Source organism: Rhinatrema bivittatum, chromosome 8 (genome assembly GCF_901001135.1).
Source record: "Rhinatrema bivittatum chromosome 8, aRhiBiv1.1, whole genome shotgun sequence".
Lineage (NCBI taxonomy): Eukaryota > Metazoa > Chordata > Amphibia > Gymnophiona > Rhinatrematidae > Rhinatrema > Rhinatrema bivittatum.
In genome coordinates this window covers 30003898-30021915 of record NC_042622.1, presented here as the reverse complement: position 1 = coordinate 30021915, position 18018 = coordinate 30003898, and positions in this window count along the sequence as shown.

The window sequence follows — 18018 nt, the reverse complement described above, 5'->3', positions numbered from 1 at the left end:
TGATTGAATTGAAAGGAGAAGGGGCTCAAGCTGTAAGAGGAAAGTAGGGGGGAAAGGGGGCAGCCCTGACTTGTACCTCTGTGAACTGGGAACACCTCTGATTGCAATCTGTTTTCCACAAGAATCGCAGTCGGGTCGTGGTATAAGAGTTGATAGCATCATTAAAAAGCCCTCAAATCCCACGGAGCATAGAATATGAAAAAGGTATCCCCATTCTACCATGTCAAACGCTTTTTCGGCATCGAAACTGACTACTAAATAGGATTCTGCCACCTGACTGCATAAGACCATAGCCGACAGTACCCTCCTAATGTTGGTAAGTGCATATTGCTTCCTCACGAAGCTCACTTGACCCGGACATATGAGAGGGTAAGAGAATTGCTAAACGATTGGTTAGTATCTTGGCTAACAGTTTCTGATCTAGGTTTAGCAAGGAGATCGGACAATAAGACGCTGGGGAAAGATGGTCCTTCCCGGGCTTAGGTATAAGAGTAATATGTGCTGAGTTAGTGTGAGCTGGGTAAGACCCAGCATTAATTAATGCATTAAAGGTAAGTGTCAAAGCAGGGACCAAGGAATCAATTAGGCATTTGTAAAACCCAGCAGTGTACCCATCAGGGCCAGGGGCTTTAAAACATTTCGCCTGTCAAATGGTCAATCTAACCTCTTCCTTCGTTATGGGTCGGTTCAGCCAGATTTGTTGTTCTCGAGTTAACTATGGGAGGTCAACTTGGGCACAGAATCGATCACAGGCTTCAGGGTCCCAACATTTAGATGTGTAAAGATCTGAGTAAAATTGTCAAAGTATTTAAGATTGTGGGGATGTCATTTACCACTCGGCCCGAGGCAGAACGTAGAGCTATAATATGTCGGGGCCATGTTAGGCTTTAATCAAATTAGCCAGCAATTTCCCAGATTTATTACCAAATTGAAATAGCTTATACTAGTAGTACCCCAGGCTGTTTTTTGCCTGTTGGTGCAGTAAGGAGTGGATGGCTTCTTGTACTGAAAGATAATTTTCCTTATTCATGTGGGAGTTGGATTATATGAGGGCGCACCATGCTAGCTGAAGTTGGGTATTCAGGGAGAGCAGGCATTTGTCTAAGATTTTCCACCTCTGAGCTAAGTAAGAAATGACTGCCTTCGCAGTGTACCAGAACAGCACGGGATCACTCAAATGCACTCCATTATAATACAAATAATCATTCCATTTAGAATGGAGATATTCATGAAATTGAACACCATCAGCTAGGTAATAGGGAAAATGGCAGACATGGGCGGTAGGAGACCGAGAGGACCATGCTAATTCGATCCATATAGGGGCATGGTCTGAAACAATTATGTTCTCAATGTCCACATCACAGATTTTAGAAAAGATGTGGTTGCTTATTAGAATATAGTCTAGTCTGGATTGGGTTGCATGGGCATGAGATAAGTGGGTAAAATCCTTATTAGTGGGATGGAGTATGCGCCATGCGTCCACTAAATGTACTGAACGTTCTAAAAAATGGATACCTTTGCCAGAGTTACCATCACACTGAGTGGTGCTAGATGTGTCCAATTTGGGGGCACGGATGGCATTGAAGTCTCCTCCAACAATGATGGTATGTTCCATATATGGGATAAGCTGTCTGTATATTTCTCAAAAGAAATCAGGATTGGAGCTTTTGGGAGCATATAGGTTACAGAAAATAAGTGTTCTGATTAAATTCTGCAACTAAAGTAATGTATCTTCCCTGCGGTTCTTTGATTTCTGTTTGGACACTGAGAGATAATTGTTTATTAATCAAGATAGCTACCCCAGCAGACCTGATGGACGCCGAGGCAAAATGTACTGCTCCTTCCCAATTCCGGCATAATTTCCTGTGCTCCAGATCACTCAAGTGTGTTTCTTGTAGAAATGCCAGGTCTGCTGATTTTTTCTTTAGGAGCATTAGAATTTTAGACCTCTTAATTGGGGAATTAATACCACACACATTCCAGGAAAATAATCATATCCCTCGATTAGACATCAGTAATGGGCCAGTAGATCATGAAGTGAAAATTTAGCAGCAACATCACAAGGGGGGCCCTCCCAGCTGAAGCCTCCATCTCATTAGTTTCCCCAACCTAGAACTGACCAAGCCTGATGCAACTGGAGTAGACCACGAACACAGTGCTCAAACAACACTACTGTAACTTCCCTCTGGTTCCCCCCACCCCCAACTGTGATAATCTCATACCTACTGATGGTGGAGATCACTACCGTACATTTGGATCCCCTACCACCATCCGACCCCATCCACACCTTATAAGAAAAAAAAAATGAGGAACAGGCAATAGTCTCAGGTGCCCCAATGTAGAAAAAAGAAAAGGGAAAACTTGATAGCTTGGTGATTCCAGGGCTGAACACATGGTTCTCTTAAAAAGAACAGAGGGGGCTGTTATAGAAGGTGGGGCCATGTAGTGCAATTGCCAGATTCCCCATTGAGTCACACTACTGGGACTGTAGCACATACTGCTCCTGTCTTCAGGCAAAATTAGTCTCAGAAAATAAGAAACGCTCATCTGAGCTGAATCCAACCAGTAACTGTACAACCCGCGTTACTGCAAGTCTCAGGAGGCTACTGTTAGAGAAGTCACAGAGGCACTGGATTGAGGGGCACCTTGTTCACTTAAAAATTGTGGTGTCCTCAGTTGTTGGAAGCTAGCGAGTGCTCTCGGAAGTTACCACACGGAGGCGAGCCAGATAGACCAGAGTAACTTGCATACCAAGGGCAAACAGTTTGGCGCAAAATGGAGCCATGACTCAACGCTGCAGGGCTAGATTGGCAGAAGTCTTGAAATGACAAATTTTTTTTATTTTCATAGGTAAGGGATTTGCTGGAATGCAGCGCTCGCATAATTTCATTTTTGTGCGCGAAATTAAATAGTTTTGCAATTATCACTCGGGGGTGAGCCATGTTCACCTTTTTAGGCCCCAGCTGATGTGCAGCAGGCCATGTGCCTGAGAGAGAACTAGTTCCCGAATGAGCCAGAATTCCAAAAAGGAGGGTAGGTCTTTCTTTGCTTGCAGGTTGGGTAGTCCAATAAAGCGCAGGTTAGATCTGCGCAACTGGGTTTCCAGGCGTTCCGCATGTTTGGCCAGAGAGGCTTTCAAAAGGGAGATTTCCATCTGAGACACGTGGTGGCCATCTTGGACATCTGGCACTTGCTGTTCAAGGTCAGAGAAATGGATTTCGAAGCCCGTAATTGAAGCAGAAAGCTCCGTGAGTTTAGTGTAAATCATCAGGAGTTCAGGTCCTAAAGCTTCTTTCACCGCCATTTTTGTATCTGCTAGGGCCGCAGGCTGGGTGGTGTCAGAGGGCCCAGTTTCTTCCTCCAGCAACAGCTCAGGAGGCCTGGACCTCTCTTTATCCTTGTCCTTTTTTACCAACTTGGACGCCCTTGGGCAAACCAAAATAATTCCGATATGCTGGGGTAATCGTGCAGGAGTTTGAAGTGCAGTAGGTCTTAGTTAATGTGTGTGGATGGGGTTGGATGAGAAGCTGAGAGCCGAGAAGGGGATCTCATGTCTGCTCCCTTCACTGCATCACGTGATCTCCAACTGTCAATGTACTAAAATGTGATGAACATTGCATGCTCTTTTGCTATTAGGCACTATATGCAAGTGAAGGCAGTATCTTAATACCATGCATAGCTTTTATATGGACTTTATCACAAAAATATTTAACTACACCTCCCTGGGCTGTAGTTAACTTATTTTTGTGATGGGTTTGTAAAGTGTTTTTTAAAAATGTACTTTAAATGATGCCTTTGTAGTTTCACGTTTATATATTAGCACTGAAATTGCATTAAAACAAGCAAAAGAAAATGTTTATGAGCTAAAATAGCTATTGCAAAAGAAAAATTGAGAAATTATTACTTACCTCAGTTTTCTTTTCTTTAGACCAGCCAAATGAATTCAGAACCAGTAGTTTATACACCTCTACCAGCAGATGGAGACAGAGCAAATCTGACATCAAAGTCTATATACTCCTGCAGTAACATTAGCCTGCCAATATTCCCTTCAAAGGCTAGTCTGTGGACAGACTAGCAAAAGCTTGATTAATAAGAGATAACCATTTCAGTACTCAGCCAACAGGAAACACTGAGCTCAAAGACCGTATCAACACTAGTCCAGGGACTGGGCTAACACTTACTAGTAACCCTGGAAATAAATGGCCATGCAGAAGGACCACAGCACAATCATTCCGCAGGCAAGGGCAGGAAACTGAATTCATAGGTCTGGTCTAAAGAAAAGGAAATTATCAGATAAGTAGTAATTTCTCATTTCTTAGCATCCAGACCGATGAAGTCAGAAACAGTGGGATGTACCCAAGCTATTCCCGAATAGGGCTGGAGGCTGCCCATGGTCCAGTCAAAACCGCACATGCAAAGGCTGCATCCTCCCAGGCTTGCTCATCCAGATGATAATACCTGGAAAATATCGGCAAATATTGACGGGAGACAACAATCTAACTTCCTCCCATGACACCGCCTGAGCCCTAACCTGACTAGGCAATGACTGTTCTGCATCCACATACATGGCCGTGACTACCTCCGTAATGCAGCGAGCTATTGTAGCTCACGAAGCCGGCTCGCCCTGTTTACTCCCACCATGGAGGACAAACAGGTGATTCGTCTTGCTGAGACGTTTAGAAACCTCCAGCTACCTCACGATATGTCTCTCGACATCCAAGGGTCACAACAGACTATATTCCTCTGCATCTCTTTCCCTATCCAGAGATGGCAGGGAAATGGACTGATTCAAGTAAAAATCCAAGATCACTGTTGGCAAAAAGCTGTATCATCCCTCAAGTCACTTGAAGGAACGTCTCCTGGCAAGACAAGGCTTGCAGCTCGGCTATTCTATGTGCAGAACAAATCGCCACATCATTGTTTTCAATGTCAGCAACCACAAGGAAAGGTTACACAACGGTCGAAATGCAGAGCCTGCTAAGAAATCCAAAACCAGATTAAGACTCCACAAGGGCACTGGTAACAGCAAGGAAGGATGAATATGTCTCACTCCTTTCAAGAAACGGGTCACATCTGGATGAGCCAAGGGACCACCATTCACTTGACCCCTGAAACAAGCAAGAGCCGCTACTTGCACCTTCAATGAATTAAGGGCCAATCCTTTATTCAATCCATCCTGCAAAAATTCCAAAATGAGAGGGATCTTAACTGAACGAGAAAGCAACCCCCGATCTTCACACCAAGCCTCAAACACTTGCCAAACCCGCACATAGGGTAAGGAATTGAGAACCTTCTTGCTTATAGCAAGGGTGCAAGCGGGGAGTAGCTGGCTTGTTACGGCGGTTACTACCCCAAACCAAATGTGCCTGATACTTCACTTTCGATGCATATCCAGCATAGCTCTCTGCTTCAACGGCAGGGGAGAAGAAAAAAACTGATACCTCACGCATATCCAGCATAGCTCCCTGCTTCAACGGCAGGGGAGAAGATAAACAACCAATAAGGGCTGTATAACATAATCTGGGTAAAAACAAATAAGCATGGGTGTAGCTTGCTTATTGCGGCGGTTACTACCCCTACTACCTCTAACTAATCAAGCTAGATATTTCACTTGGATGCAGCTCCATCACCGCTCTCTACATTAATGGCGGGGGTGGAAGGGAATTAGAACCAAGAGCTAAGAGAAACAGATAAGTATGAGAGAAGAAATGAGGGAAGCTTGCTGGGCAGACTGGATGGGCCATTTGGTCTTCTTCTGCCGTCATTTCTATGTTTCTATGTTTCTTATCCTCCAGCCACCAGGAACTCACCCCACTTATTGGCTAGTTTCTCCAACTCGCCCTCAAACAAGAGTGAACCTTTAAAGGGCAATTTCGTAAGGTTAGCCTTGGAGGTTGTATTAGCCGACCAATTTCTCAGCCATAACTGACGCCTGGCCACTATTAATGAAGCCACCCCTCTCACTGAAGTGTGGACCAATTCGCAACCCGCATCTGCCAAAAAGGCAGCTGCTGGTTCCAAAAATGCTCTGGAATTCCCTACAGATCCATTGACCTCCTGAGAGAGAAGTAAACAGGAGCAAGCCATCAGGAAAGAACAAGAAGCTATCTGCAAGGACATTGCCACTGCTCCAAATGCTTGCTTAAGGATGGCTTCAGTCCTATCGTGCGCATCCTTCAAGGTCGCTCCTCCCTCTATGGGAATATAATCCGCTTTGAGATGGCACACACAAGCGCATCCATTTTCAGAAAATGCAACCGCTCTCTCGCTACTGGGTCCAGGGGGTACAGGCCTTCCAAGAGTAGACTCCCTTTGAAATTAGCTGCCGGGGTGCCCCACTCAAGATCAATCAATTCTTGAATGGACTCCATAACAGGGAAAAAAACAAGAAGCTTTATGCAAAGAAACCAAAATGAGATTCTTCTTTGGCTCAGACATGGAATCAGCCCCAAGTACTCCCAGCATCTTTAACATCCGGGAAATCAGAGCCGGTAACTCATCTCTATGAAAGAACCGCAATATAGTCCTATACAGTTCCAGTCCCTGAAGAATTTCCAGAATCTCCAGAGAGTAAGGATCAGCCTCATCATCCTTGCCATCCGGATCCCTATCAGGAAGACTGGCTGCTGATCTAGGTGTACCTCGGCCCTTAACGGCAGTACCAGGGGAGTGGGAGGTCACTACCTGCGACTCTGACCTGGCAAGATTGGTCAGGGCTGAGGACTGTACCTGAAGAAAGAATTGCAATCCTTGAAAAAATTCCACCCAAGAAAAAGCAAAATCCAGACGGCACATGTCCTGTGGCTACCTTCCCCCGCTGACAAACCAATTAAGGGAGTTCCAAGGGCAGGTGCCCCTTCTTACCCAGGCTTAGTAAAAATCAGACAAAGGTGAGTCTCCTTGAGCCTATAAGTAGTGCTGGCACAAGTTAGATGGAACGCCAGGCTGAGATGCCTGAATATGACAGGCAGCTCAGAGGGAGAGGCACTTAGATTTCTTAGTTATAGGCACCATAAGTCTGTCAGTATGCTTAGCAGGCGATCAGCGTCCAGCTGAATTCACGCTGAAAAAAAAATATGCCTCCAAAATCTAGGCATACAACTCTGTGCATGATGAGCACCCAAAATGTGAGCGCTGTAGCCCAGGTCGAACATACAGGCAAGCTCGCACCAAAACCAGAAACCGCTACCAACTGGACACCTTCTGGAGGAGATGGTGAAGACAAAAATGGTGAAAGATTTCAAAGGGGAATGAGATAAATACTGTAGATCCCTAAAGGCTAGAGGACAGACATGAAGAAATGAGTACATGGGGGTAACTTGCTGGTATGGCGGTTACTGCCCTTAACAAATAAGCCACAACTTCATCATTGCTCTCTGCTTCAACAGCAGGGGAAAAGGGTATTAAAAATAGACAGCAAATAAATAGGACATTGAATTATGCAGTCTGGGAAAAATAAACATAGGGCTAACTTGCTGATGCGGCTGTTACTTCCATTAACCAATAAGCCTGAAACTCCTGATGCAACTCCAACATTACACTCCGTTTCTACGGCAGCAGGTAACAGGGACTTGGACTCTAGCAGCAAGCAACAAGGGCCCTGACTTTGACGGCCTGGGAAACTGATAAGAATGGGGACTTGTATGGCTCAATAGAAATGGCCATAAACTTGCTGGGCAGACTGGATGGACCATTGGTCCATTTCTGCCGTCATTTCTATGTTTCTATAGGTCCTAAAACCGGACGCACAATTTGGACACTCAGCCAGACGTACTTGCACAAACCAATGGTTCTGAAGAGGGCAGCCTAACATGCAGGAAAAAAACATGCGAAAACAGCCACCGTGGCGTACAGAGAAAAGCCTAAGCACAGGGCCTAGCCCAAAAGGGCTGCTCAAACTGCCAGGCTGCCCATGTTCCTTAACCTCCTTCAGCATGGGACCAAACGTTGGATCGGCGCACCGAGACTGGAGGAAGCCCTACAAAAAGCCCTCCTGTTTGTTTTTTTTTGTTTTGTTTTTTTAAGCTTTACCAGAGCTCAGCCCATCCCTGCTGAGTACAGAGACTGTCTCCGGCTAAGAGGAGAGAGGGCATTACTGTCACCACTGCGCTCAGCTGTTTCAACAGCTAAGTCCACGCCAGTTGAAAAAAACAGCTACTGGACCAAGGCACTCATGTGAGGGAGCACGGAATCAGCTCAGCAATTCTCAATTGGGGGAAGGATCATTTGGTATCACCTCAGGCGAGCAGGGTGAATTAAATCTCCTTCTTTCTTTCTCCTTGTAAAACTTGAAGCAATCCCCAGCATGGAGATGCACCGCCACCATCTGCTGGAGATGGAGAACACTGGCGGGCTGATGTCACTGCAGGAGTATTATATACTGTGATGTCAGCTTATGGTAGAGGTGCATAACCTACTGGTTCTGAATTCATCTGTCTGGATGCTAAGAAATCTAACTTTATGCACTAAAAGAACCATCACCATAGGGTAACCTATACTAAATTTTGGCACACAATATTGTCTTTGGAAAGTTAGATGCACTTTTATGCACGGGCCTCAAAACCCAAAAGAGGGGAGGTACCCACCGTTGAATCAAAATTGTGTGAGATGGAAGAAATTCTGAGCACCTACGGCATTAGGGCCAGAAATAGAACATTTCAGAAGTCATTCATTGTGGGCATAGTAGAGAATTGTACTGTTATGAATGTTATTCTCTGCAGCTTGCTCTTTAATTTGCATAAAGAAGAAAATGTACTTTTTTTTTTTTTTTGGTAATTGGTTATTTTGCACAATGCCTAGAGCAAAGAGGAGGGTGCTGCTGGCCTGCAGCTAAGTGCCTGAAGCAGTGCTATTAAAAAGCAAGCATCTGCAAAGCTGCGCTGTGGGAGTTGTACAGTTGCTGGCTTGTCTCACACTATCAATCTCGTTTTCTTAGTCCACTGCTACAGGCTACACTGGTTTCTGCTTACGAGTTTTTCACAGATGCTTTGAAAGGTGGAATAGGATTCAGCTCTCAGGACTGGTGCCCTAGAACTAATGAAGACCTTGAATATTCCTCTGCTGTTTACAGGAAAAGGGAAGAGTTCTAACTTTTATTAATACACTTCAAGCCAGCATGCCCCGTACTTTGTGAAACAGTACACACGTACCAACCTTCCATTTCACATGGAGTCAAATGGTTTCACACAATAGCACCCAGCAGGGGCACAGTTTTCTTGCAAGCAGTTCAGCATCTCAAATCATTTGCTTTGCTTTATGAACAAGATAGGGAATGGTCACAGCCTTCCCGAGTCTTTGGCTTCTAGGCCACTGATTGAAATCCCAGCACAGATGGGTCTATATGTGAAATTAAATGAAGGTTTCAGTCCAGGTCCAGAGGCCATAGTAGAAGCATTCACATGACAGATCCTGCAAGATTCCTGTGAGCTTGTGAGGTCTGCAACAAGACCTCCATGCCCAGGAGAGAGAACAAGACAGAAAAAAAAGATAAGGCAAAGAGAGTTCTTTAAATGGTGAAAGAGTTTCAATTTAGCACTTGACTTGCACGGTCAAGAATAGGGGTGCAAAATCCAGGCTGCAGCCAGAGCAATACCATAGTGCTTCTCATAGGGTGGGATGCACAAAGTGGTTGGGCTGAGGTCACTAATGGGGGTAGCTTGTACTGCACTTAAGCGTTTTTAATTTATATTTATTTGTCCCGTGCTGTTGTACAGTGCTATACTGGAAATGCAGTTTAAAACGAGTAAATGAACCAAACATGCATCTGCCTGGAACTGGAGCACTTTTCAATTTCAACGCTATTAAAAATGGCCTTACCCGAGGTCATTTTCAACAGGGGAGGTGGCAGGACTATAGCTCCACCTTCATCAGGGAGCAGTATAAGAAATTCTGCATTCAACGCTATTAAAAATGGCCTTACCCGAGGTCATTTTCAACAGGGGAGGTGGCAGGACTATAGCTCCACCTTCATCAGGGAGAGGTATAAGAAATTCTGCATTCAACGCTATTAAAAATGGCCTTACCCGAGGTCATTTTCAACAGGGGAGGTGGCAGGACTATAGCTCCACCTTCATCAGGGAGCAGTATAAGAAATTCTGCATTCAACGCTATTAAAAATGGCCTTACCCGAGGTCATTTTCAACAGGGGAGGTGGCAGGACTATAGCTCCACCTTCATCAGGGAGAGGTATAAGAAATTCTGCATTCAACGCTATTAAAAATGGCCTTACCCGAGGTCATTTTCAACAGGGGAGGTGGCAGGACTATAGCTCCACCTTCATCAGGGAGAGGTATAAGAAATTCTGCATTCAACGCTATTAAAAATGGCCTTACCCGAGGTCATTTTCGACAGGGGAGGTGGCAGGACCTTAGCTCCACCTTATCAGGGAGCGGTATAAGAAATTCTGCATTCCTGGCCGGAGCAGATAGACTGAATCAACACTATACCATTTTCAGCCCTGTTTGAAAAGTGCTGTAAAAGTGAAATAACCTTTTTCTCAGGGAAGGGAGGGGGGGCTCAGTAGAAGGGGGCACACCCTATGAAGTTTCAGAATCATTTTAATAAAGTACAAGTAATAGTCTGAAAACCAAATGATTTCTTCATGGTAAACACTCTTGAAACTGCTCTTTATGAAAAATGCTGTCTGAATTATATTAAATTCTTGATCTTTCCTTTTAGCCAGGCCAAGTTTCTCCTCCACCCCATCCCCTAGGCCCCCACTAATCCAGTCTGAATTATTCCCAGCAGACTCCAGCATTTGTGCTATCCCACCCCCAGGATCTTTTTTTTTTTTTTTTAATCTAATACAGGATATCACCCTCTTTTCCCAACAATCCTTTGCAGTTTAGGTTCCACACTAACTCCAGTCCTCAACAGCCACACGCAGACCTGGGTTTCAGGATACCCTCACTGAATATGCACAAGAGATGTGCATGCACTGCCTCCATGGCCTGCAAATCTAGCACATGCCTAGTCATTGTGGACACTTTGAAATTCTGACCTGTTTGTGGCTCTTGAGGACAAGAGTTGGCCACGTCTGTCCGTCCTAAGTGCTTTTGCACTTACAACCAGCATTTGTGACCTTTCATGAGCAAAAGGTTAAGCATGAAATAAGATTTTTTTTTTTTGTGAGGGGATTGGGGGGACATATACTGATGAGATTAAGAAGTTTGACAACAGTTCCTTGCCAAGCGGAAAGTAGAGCCAAATTGAGTCAAAGGAGCTCTTCCTTCTGATTTGGTTACAAGCAATAGACTGGGTATGACTCAGGGAAAGAAAGGCCATTCTTCCATGCTTAACATATGCCCATGCAAGAAGTTCCTGAAAAAATGTCATCCACTCATTGTGCACCGACACAGCTACTAAGTAAGAGGCTATACGCTCACTAATTATTAGTGTCCTGAACTTTTCCATTTAATCGTGAATCCTTTCACCCTGGTGCCCTCTGCTTATTCACCTCCATCTTGTGTCATGTTAGAAAGCCTTAAGCTGAGTGCCATCAGCATGGGATCCCCATGAATGCACAGCTACACAGGAGTGAAAATATTACTCACTTTCATTTCACAAATGGGCAGTTCTGCCGAATAAAAATATTAAAGAAAATCTCTTTGGGGAAAAAAAGGTGAAGGTTGAGTTTAAATAATTTTTTTTTTTCTGAATAAGATGGGGGAGCAACATGGACCATACCACACATCTGCCATAGAAAATTAGGTCTCACTCATGTTAATTTCACTCCATTCACAAGTTTGTCATGAGAAGATTTTAAATAACCCAGCATTTAAAAAAAAACAAAACAAAAAAAACACCTCTTGCTACCATGGGCTCAGATGCAGCAGAGAATCCCCTTTTCTGCCTGTATCTATGCCAGAATCAGTGTACCATAAAATAGCCAAGCCATTTAAACAGACCTGCAACTATAAGGGCAAATCTCATCCTGCCAGCCCATGGGCTAGTCCTGCAATTCCAAAAATCAGAGAGAGCACTGCACTACGACAGCTCCTAGCAGCAGAAGGAAGTTGGAGCATTCATTAGGTTGCAAAATAAAAATCTCCAAGAACCGTCAGACCCATTGCTTCTGGTACTAGCTGAAAGCCAAACAAATGGTGGCAGAGCAGTGATCATTTGGGCATGTTCCTTGGGAGGCCACCTACCCCTCTCCAAGACAGACCCTAAATTGTTATAGTTTGCTTATTTCTATTTAATCATCACAAAGCTCCAGCTTCAGAGGTGAAATGACAGTCTACCTAAGATGTTTCAATGAGATGGCTCTTGAGCATCGGTATATCAAAAGAATTTAAATAAATAAATAACATGCGCAACCTGTGATAAAAATGTTTTAAATATATCAGATTCCAAAAGGACAAGCTGTTACATAAAGTCTGACTTCAATATGCCAGTTACAATCATCTCTTTCCTCTCCCCTCCACCCCCAGGAAGCAAGCCTCCAACATATTCTCTCCACAGCTCCAACCTGAAGCCAGATTCTACCACACCCTCTCCCCCCTCCATGGGCTGGACCTCAGCAAACTCTTCCACTTTTAGAGTCAAGAATTCACTCTTGACAGCAGAAGGGTCCAGCTACCTGATATTTTTAGGGTCCCAGTGCAGGCATAAGGGGTAGGGCCTAAGTCAGGCTGCAGTAACAGCCTGTGCTGCAAAACTGGGAATCAGTGTTTGAGGGATTTGGAGCTATAAGAGCAAGCATAGAAACAGGAAGGAACAGTGCTGGCAGCTTTTCACCTGCTTTAGCTTCTCAAGCATAGGGGTGGAGGGAGAAGGGTGAACGAGCAAGGCACCAGCCATGCTGTTGAGACTGAACTGCTTGGCAGCATCCCTTTTCCACAACACTGCACCTGCTGCTGATCCAGGCCCACCAGCTCCCCCCATGGGGCTGCTGCACTAAGCAAGGACGACCGCTTGATTTATGGAGCTCAGTGCTCTCCAGTGGTACTAACTGTAACCCAGTGTTGACATGGGATGGAGAGCCACACTCATGCTAAGTTGTGAGACAGACAAACTGGCTTTTAGGGGGGATAGGATAAGCACTAGCAGGAAGCAAAGTAAATGGTAGATTTAAAAAAAAAAAAATCTCTCTATATCTCGCTCAAGAAAAAGCAGAACTTCCATTACTTGAAGTAAAGGAATGGCTGCACATAGTTTGAAATTCAATAGTAAAAAAAAAAGTTTATTCAGATGCAGTTATTTCAAAGCAGGATGTTCTGCATTATGAGAAAAAGGGGAAAAAAAAAAAAAGTTTTTCACCAACACTCATTTCAACCCATTTTCTTCCATGCTTTCCCTTCCAAAAGCCACTTTCATTAATGCTTCAGTATCTGCAATCTTTTTCATTTTATCTTTGAAATTGTTTGCTTGTGCCTTGGTTCAAATATTGTGATTTGGGGCCAATTTAAAAAAAGTCCATAAAAATTGGCCCTGGCCGTCCATCTTAATTTATTCTATGTGATACTGTAACTCTGCTCTCCTGCTGATTGAGTTTGAGATTATAAAAATAGTGGAAGAAATATTTAATCCCATTTGTGGAGGAGAAAATAGGTTTCTGTACATTAAATGTAAAAAGCAATACAATGTAAGCGGTCACCACAGAGTGATGTCATTCTTCTAAATCTGATCTCCAAAGTGGTTGAGCAAAGGACTGAGTTTTAGGAGGAAAATGCTTCCCTTTCCTATGAATGTGGAACCTTAAAACATTCATCTTTTAGGAATAGCGCTTTGGCTTAGGCAATGGTTTCCAGCATTGCTTTTGTGCACAAATATAGAATCACAAAGCAGACTATATATATAAAAAAAAAATACAAAAGCATAATATACATTGGAGAAATTACTTACCTGATAATTTCATTTTCCTTAGTGTAGACAGATGGACTCAGGACCAAGGGGTTATATCCTCCCCTGCCAACAGATGGAGACTGAGTCAAGTTTCAAAGCTGACGTCACCTTAAATACAGTGCAGTGACCTCAGCCCTTCAGTATTCTCTTCAAAAGCCACTAGGGACATACTATTGATCAAACTTTATTAATAATGGATAACCATAACTGTACTCAACCAACCAAATGCTGAACCCCAGCAAGATTATAGATGCCCTGATCTAGGGATTGGACAGCAGCTCACCCGTAACCTCTTCCAATCGATATTCATTTCACAGACAATTCCTTGGTCCCGTTCTTGGGCAGCTGTAAGCGGGATGCTGAGTCCATCTGTCTAAACCAAGGAAAACAAAATTATCAGGTAAGTAATTTCTCCATTTCCTAGCGTGTAGCCAGATGGACTCAGGACCAATGGGATGTACAAAAGCTACTACCAATCGGGGCGGGAGACTGCCCTTAGTCCGGTTGCTGCATCCTTGCAGGCCTGATTGTCCAGGCAATAGAACCTGGAGGTGTGTAAGGAGGACCATGTTGCCAGGAGACAGCAGTCTAGCTTCAACCCAGGCTACTGCCTGAGCCCTAGTGGAATGAGCTTTAACTTGAAGGGTAATGGCTTTCCTGCCTTTACATAGGTCTCTGTGACTACCTCCTTGATCCAGCGAGCTAAATGGTAGCCTGAGAAGCTGGTTGACCCTGTCTCCTTCCACCGTGAAGAACAAATAAGAGGTCCATCTTGCACACCGGTTCTGAAACTTCCAGATACCGCACCAAAAGCCTACAGCCATTTAAATGGCGGAGGAGGCAGCATTCTTCCATGTTCTTGAGCCTATCTAGGGATGGCAATGAAATGGACTGATTCAAGTGAAACTCCAAGACTACCTTGGGCAAGAAGTATAGAACAGTACGAAGTAACGCTCCTGGAGCGATCCAGAGGAACGATTCCCAACATGACAATGCCTGTAGTTCTATAGACACCAGGAACACCGTTTACAGGGTTAATAAGCGCAAGAAAAGACTGGGCAGTGGCTGAAAGGAGGCCCTGTCAAAAACTCCAACACTAGATTAAGATTCCACAAGGGAACCAGCCACCATAGACGTTGCTGGAGGTCCTTCACCCCATTCAGAAAACAGCCCATGTCGTGATGAGCCAACAGGCAAGTTCAGTTCACCTTGCCCCTGAAACAGGAGAGCGCCACTACCTGGACCTTCAAGGAGTTAAGGGCCAGCCCTTTATTCAAGCCATCCTGTAAAATTGCCAGAACCAGTGGGATTTTGATTGTCCAAGGGGCAACACAGAGTTCCTCACACCAGGCTTCAAGTATTCTCCAGACCCACACATACGTTAAGGACGTACAGAATTTCCACATGCGGAGCTAGGAGGTAATTACTGCTGCCAAATATCTACATGTCACCAGGCCAAGCCGTAAGACAGAATCAAGACGGATCCTCAAGAAGGACCGGTTCTTGTTGAAGCAGGTCCCCGTGCAGTGGTAGGCACAGGGGGAGGGGAGGGGGTCTCCAGCCGGAGTCTCTGCATGTCCGCATACCATGGACGCTTAAGCCAATCTAGAGCTACTAGTAGGACTAATGCCCTGTGGCACTCAATTCTGCAAATGACCCTGCCCAGCAGGGGCCACAGAGGGAAGGCATATAGTAAGTCCTCTTCTAGCCAGGCCTGAACAAGAGCATTGATCCCCAGGTATCACTGATCTCTTCTAACACTGAAGGACTGGGGGACCTTCGCATTGTGAGATGCAGCCCGCAGGTAAATGGATGGAAGGATCCAACAATCTACCATTAGCTAAAAGGCTTTGGCCGACAACACCCATTCTCCTGGAACCAGACTCTCCCTGCTTAGAAAGTCTGCGCTAATGTCTTTCCCTGCGAGGTGGGAGGCAGAGATCATCTGTAGATGTAATTCCACCCATTCCATAAGGAGTTCTATCTCCTGTGACACTTGCTGACATTGGCTCCCCCTGGTGGCTTATGTAGGGCACCGCTGTTGCATTGTCTGACCACGCAGACTGCCTGATCCTGGACTATGTGGCTGAACTGTGCCAATTTGACTGCCCAGGCTTCCAGGCGGTTTATGCTTCAGAGTGCCTCTTCCTTGATCCAACGCCTTTGGGCAGTCAGTTTCTGAAAGTGAGCTGCCCAGCCCTGGAGGCTCGCGTCTGTCGTGAGGAACATCCAGTTAGGTAGAAACAGGGTTACACCCTTGCACAGGTGAGCTTGCTGCAGCTACCATTGCAGTCGAGAACATACTTCCACCAGTAGGTGGGGGTGAACCGAAAGTCTTGAGACAGGGGGTTCCAACGTGACAGCAGGGAGCGTTGACGTGGTCGCATGTGTCTTCACTCACAGTACTACCTCCAAGGTTGACGCCATCAAACCAAGGACCTGCAGATAGCTCCACACTGTCAGGCGAATCGAGTTAGTCAACCAATGCACTTGGGACATCAACTCCCTTATCCGTGTGGGCAGAAGGAAAACATTGCACTACTTGGTGCCGAACTGTACTCCCAGATATTCCAAGGACTGGGAGGGTTTGAGACTGCTTTGGTCCATGTATACAACCCAACCGACCGCTTGAAGCAAGGGGGTCACCCTGCTGGTCACCTGGAGTCTCTCTTCCATGGGCTTCGCCAAGATCATCCAGTCAGGGGACTCCCTTCCAAGGCTAAGCCTGGATCATCAAGTTGTCCAAGTAGGGGTGCATCAGGATTCCCTCCTTTCTCAGTCCCACCGCTATGACCACCATAATCTTGGAAAATGTTCTGGGGTGGTGGGCAGCACCAGGAACTGATAATGGCGGCTCAGTACCACAAGGCGTAGGAAACTATGTTCTTGTCAACTGGAATATGAAGGTAGGCTTCGGAAAGGTCAAGGGAGGTTAAGAATTCTCCCGGTTGTACGGCCATTATCATGAACTGGAGAGTTTTTATGCAGAACTCAAATATCGGTTGATACTAGAGGTCCAGAATGGGGCGAAAGGAGCCCTCCCTTCTTGGGTACGAATGATATAGATGGAATAACACCCCGTATTTTCCTGGGGCACAGGTACTGGAATTATAGCCCTCAACCTGAGGAGCCTTACCAAGGTAGACCCCACTGTCTGCTTCTCATGCTGGGAGTGGCAAGGAGACATCATGGACATGTCTGGAGGACAGTAGCGAAACTCCAGTGCATATCCTTCTCGTATGACATCCAGTTCCCATTTGTCCGAAGCGATCTTGACCCACCGCTGGTAAAAGGACAGTCAACCTCCTGTCTACTCATTCAGTGGATGGGTCGGCAAAACTTCATTTGGGGGGGGGGGGGGGGGAGAGAACTCGGGATGAACTTGAACCCAAACTTGCCCCTCTCTTGGACTGCCGATTCCGAATGGACTAAGACCTCTCTCAAAGGACCAAGGCCTCTGAAATGTCGAGTTTCTGTAGGGCCAAAAGCATTGGGAGCCCCTGGGCCAAACCCTCATGGGCGAGGGGCACTGTAACTGCTTTCTTTTATCTTCTGGTAGCCATGGCCCTGGCAATTCACCCCATTTACTCTCCAGCTTTTCCAGTTTGCTTCAGACGAGGAGTGATCCCTTAAACGGCATCTTTGTGGGGTTTGATTTAGAGGTCGCATCAGCTGACCAATTTTGCAGCCACAGCTGTCTTCTGGCCATTACCACTGAGGCTATTCCTCTGGCCGAGGTACAGACTAGGTCAGATAAAAGGGCACAAGAAGCAATCTGTAAGGTCATTGCTGTTGCATCAAAGGCCTGTTTAAGGATGGACCCCCCTCTATTTTATTTTATTTATTTAGTGATTTTTTATATACCGCGGCACGTTAAAAACATCACCTCGGTTTACAATTAACAATAATTCAGCAACAGGCTATACAGACAAATTGAAATAAAGTGGACATGATATATATCAAAATAACAACATAAAAAACAAATACAATAAACCAATTGTGTACATCCTTCAAGGCTGCTCCTCTCTTCACTTGTGTCAGCACTGTGGACTTCCTCACAGTGCTGACAGGTTGGAATTCAGGTCAGGCTGAGAAGCCTTAATGCAATAAGCAGCACAGAAAGCAAGGTGTTTAGGTTTCTTGCTTGCTGGTGCCATCGACAGCAGTAACTGT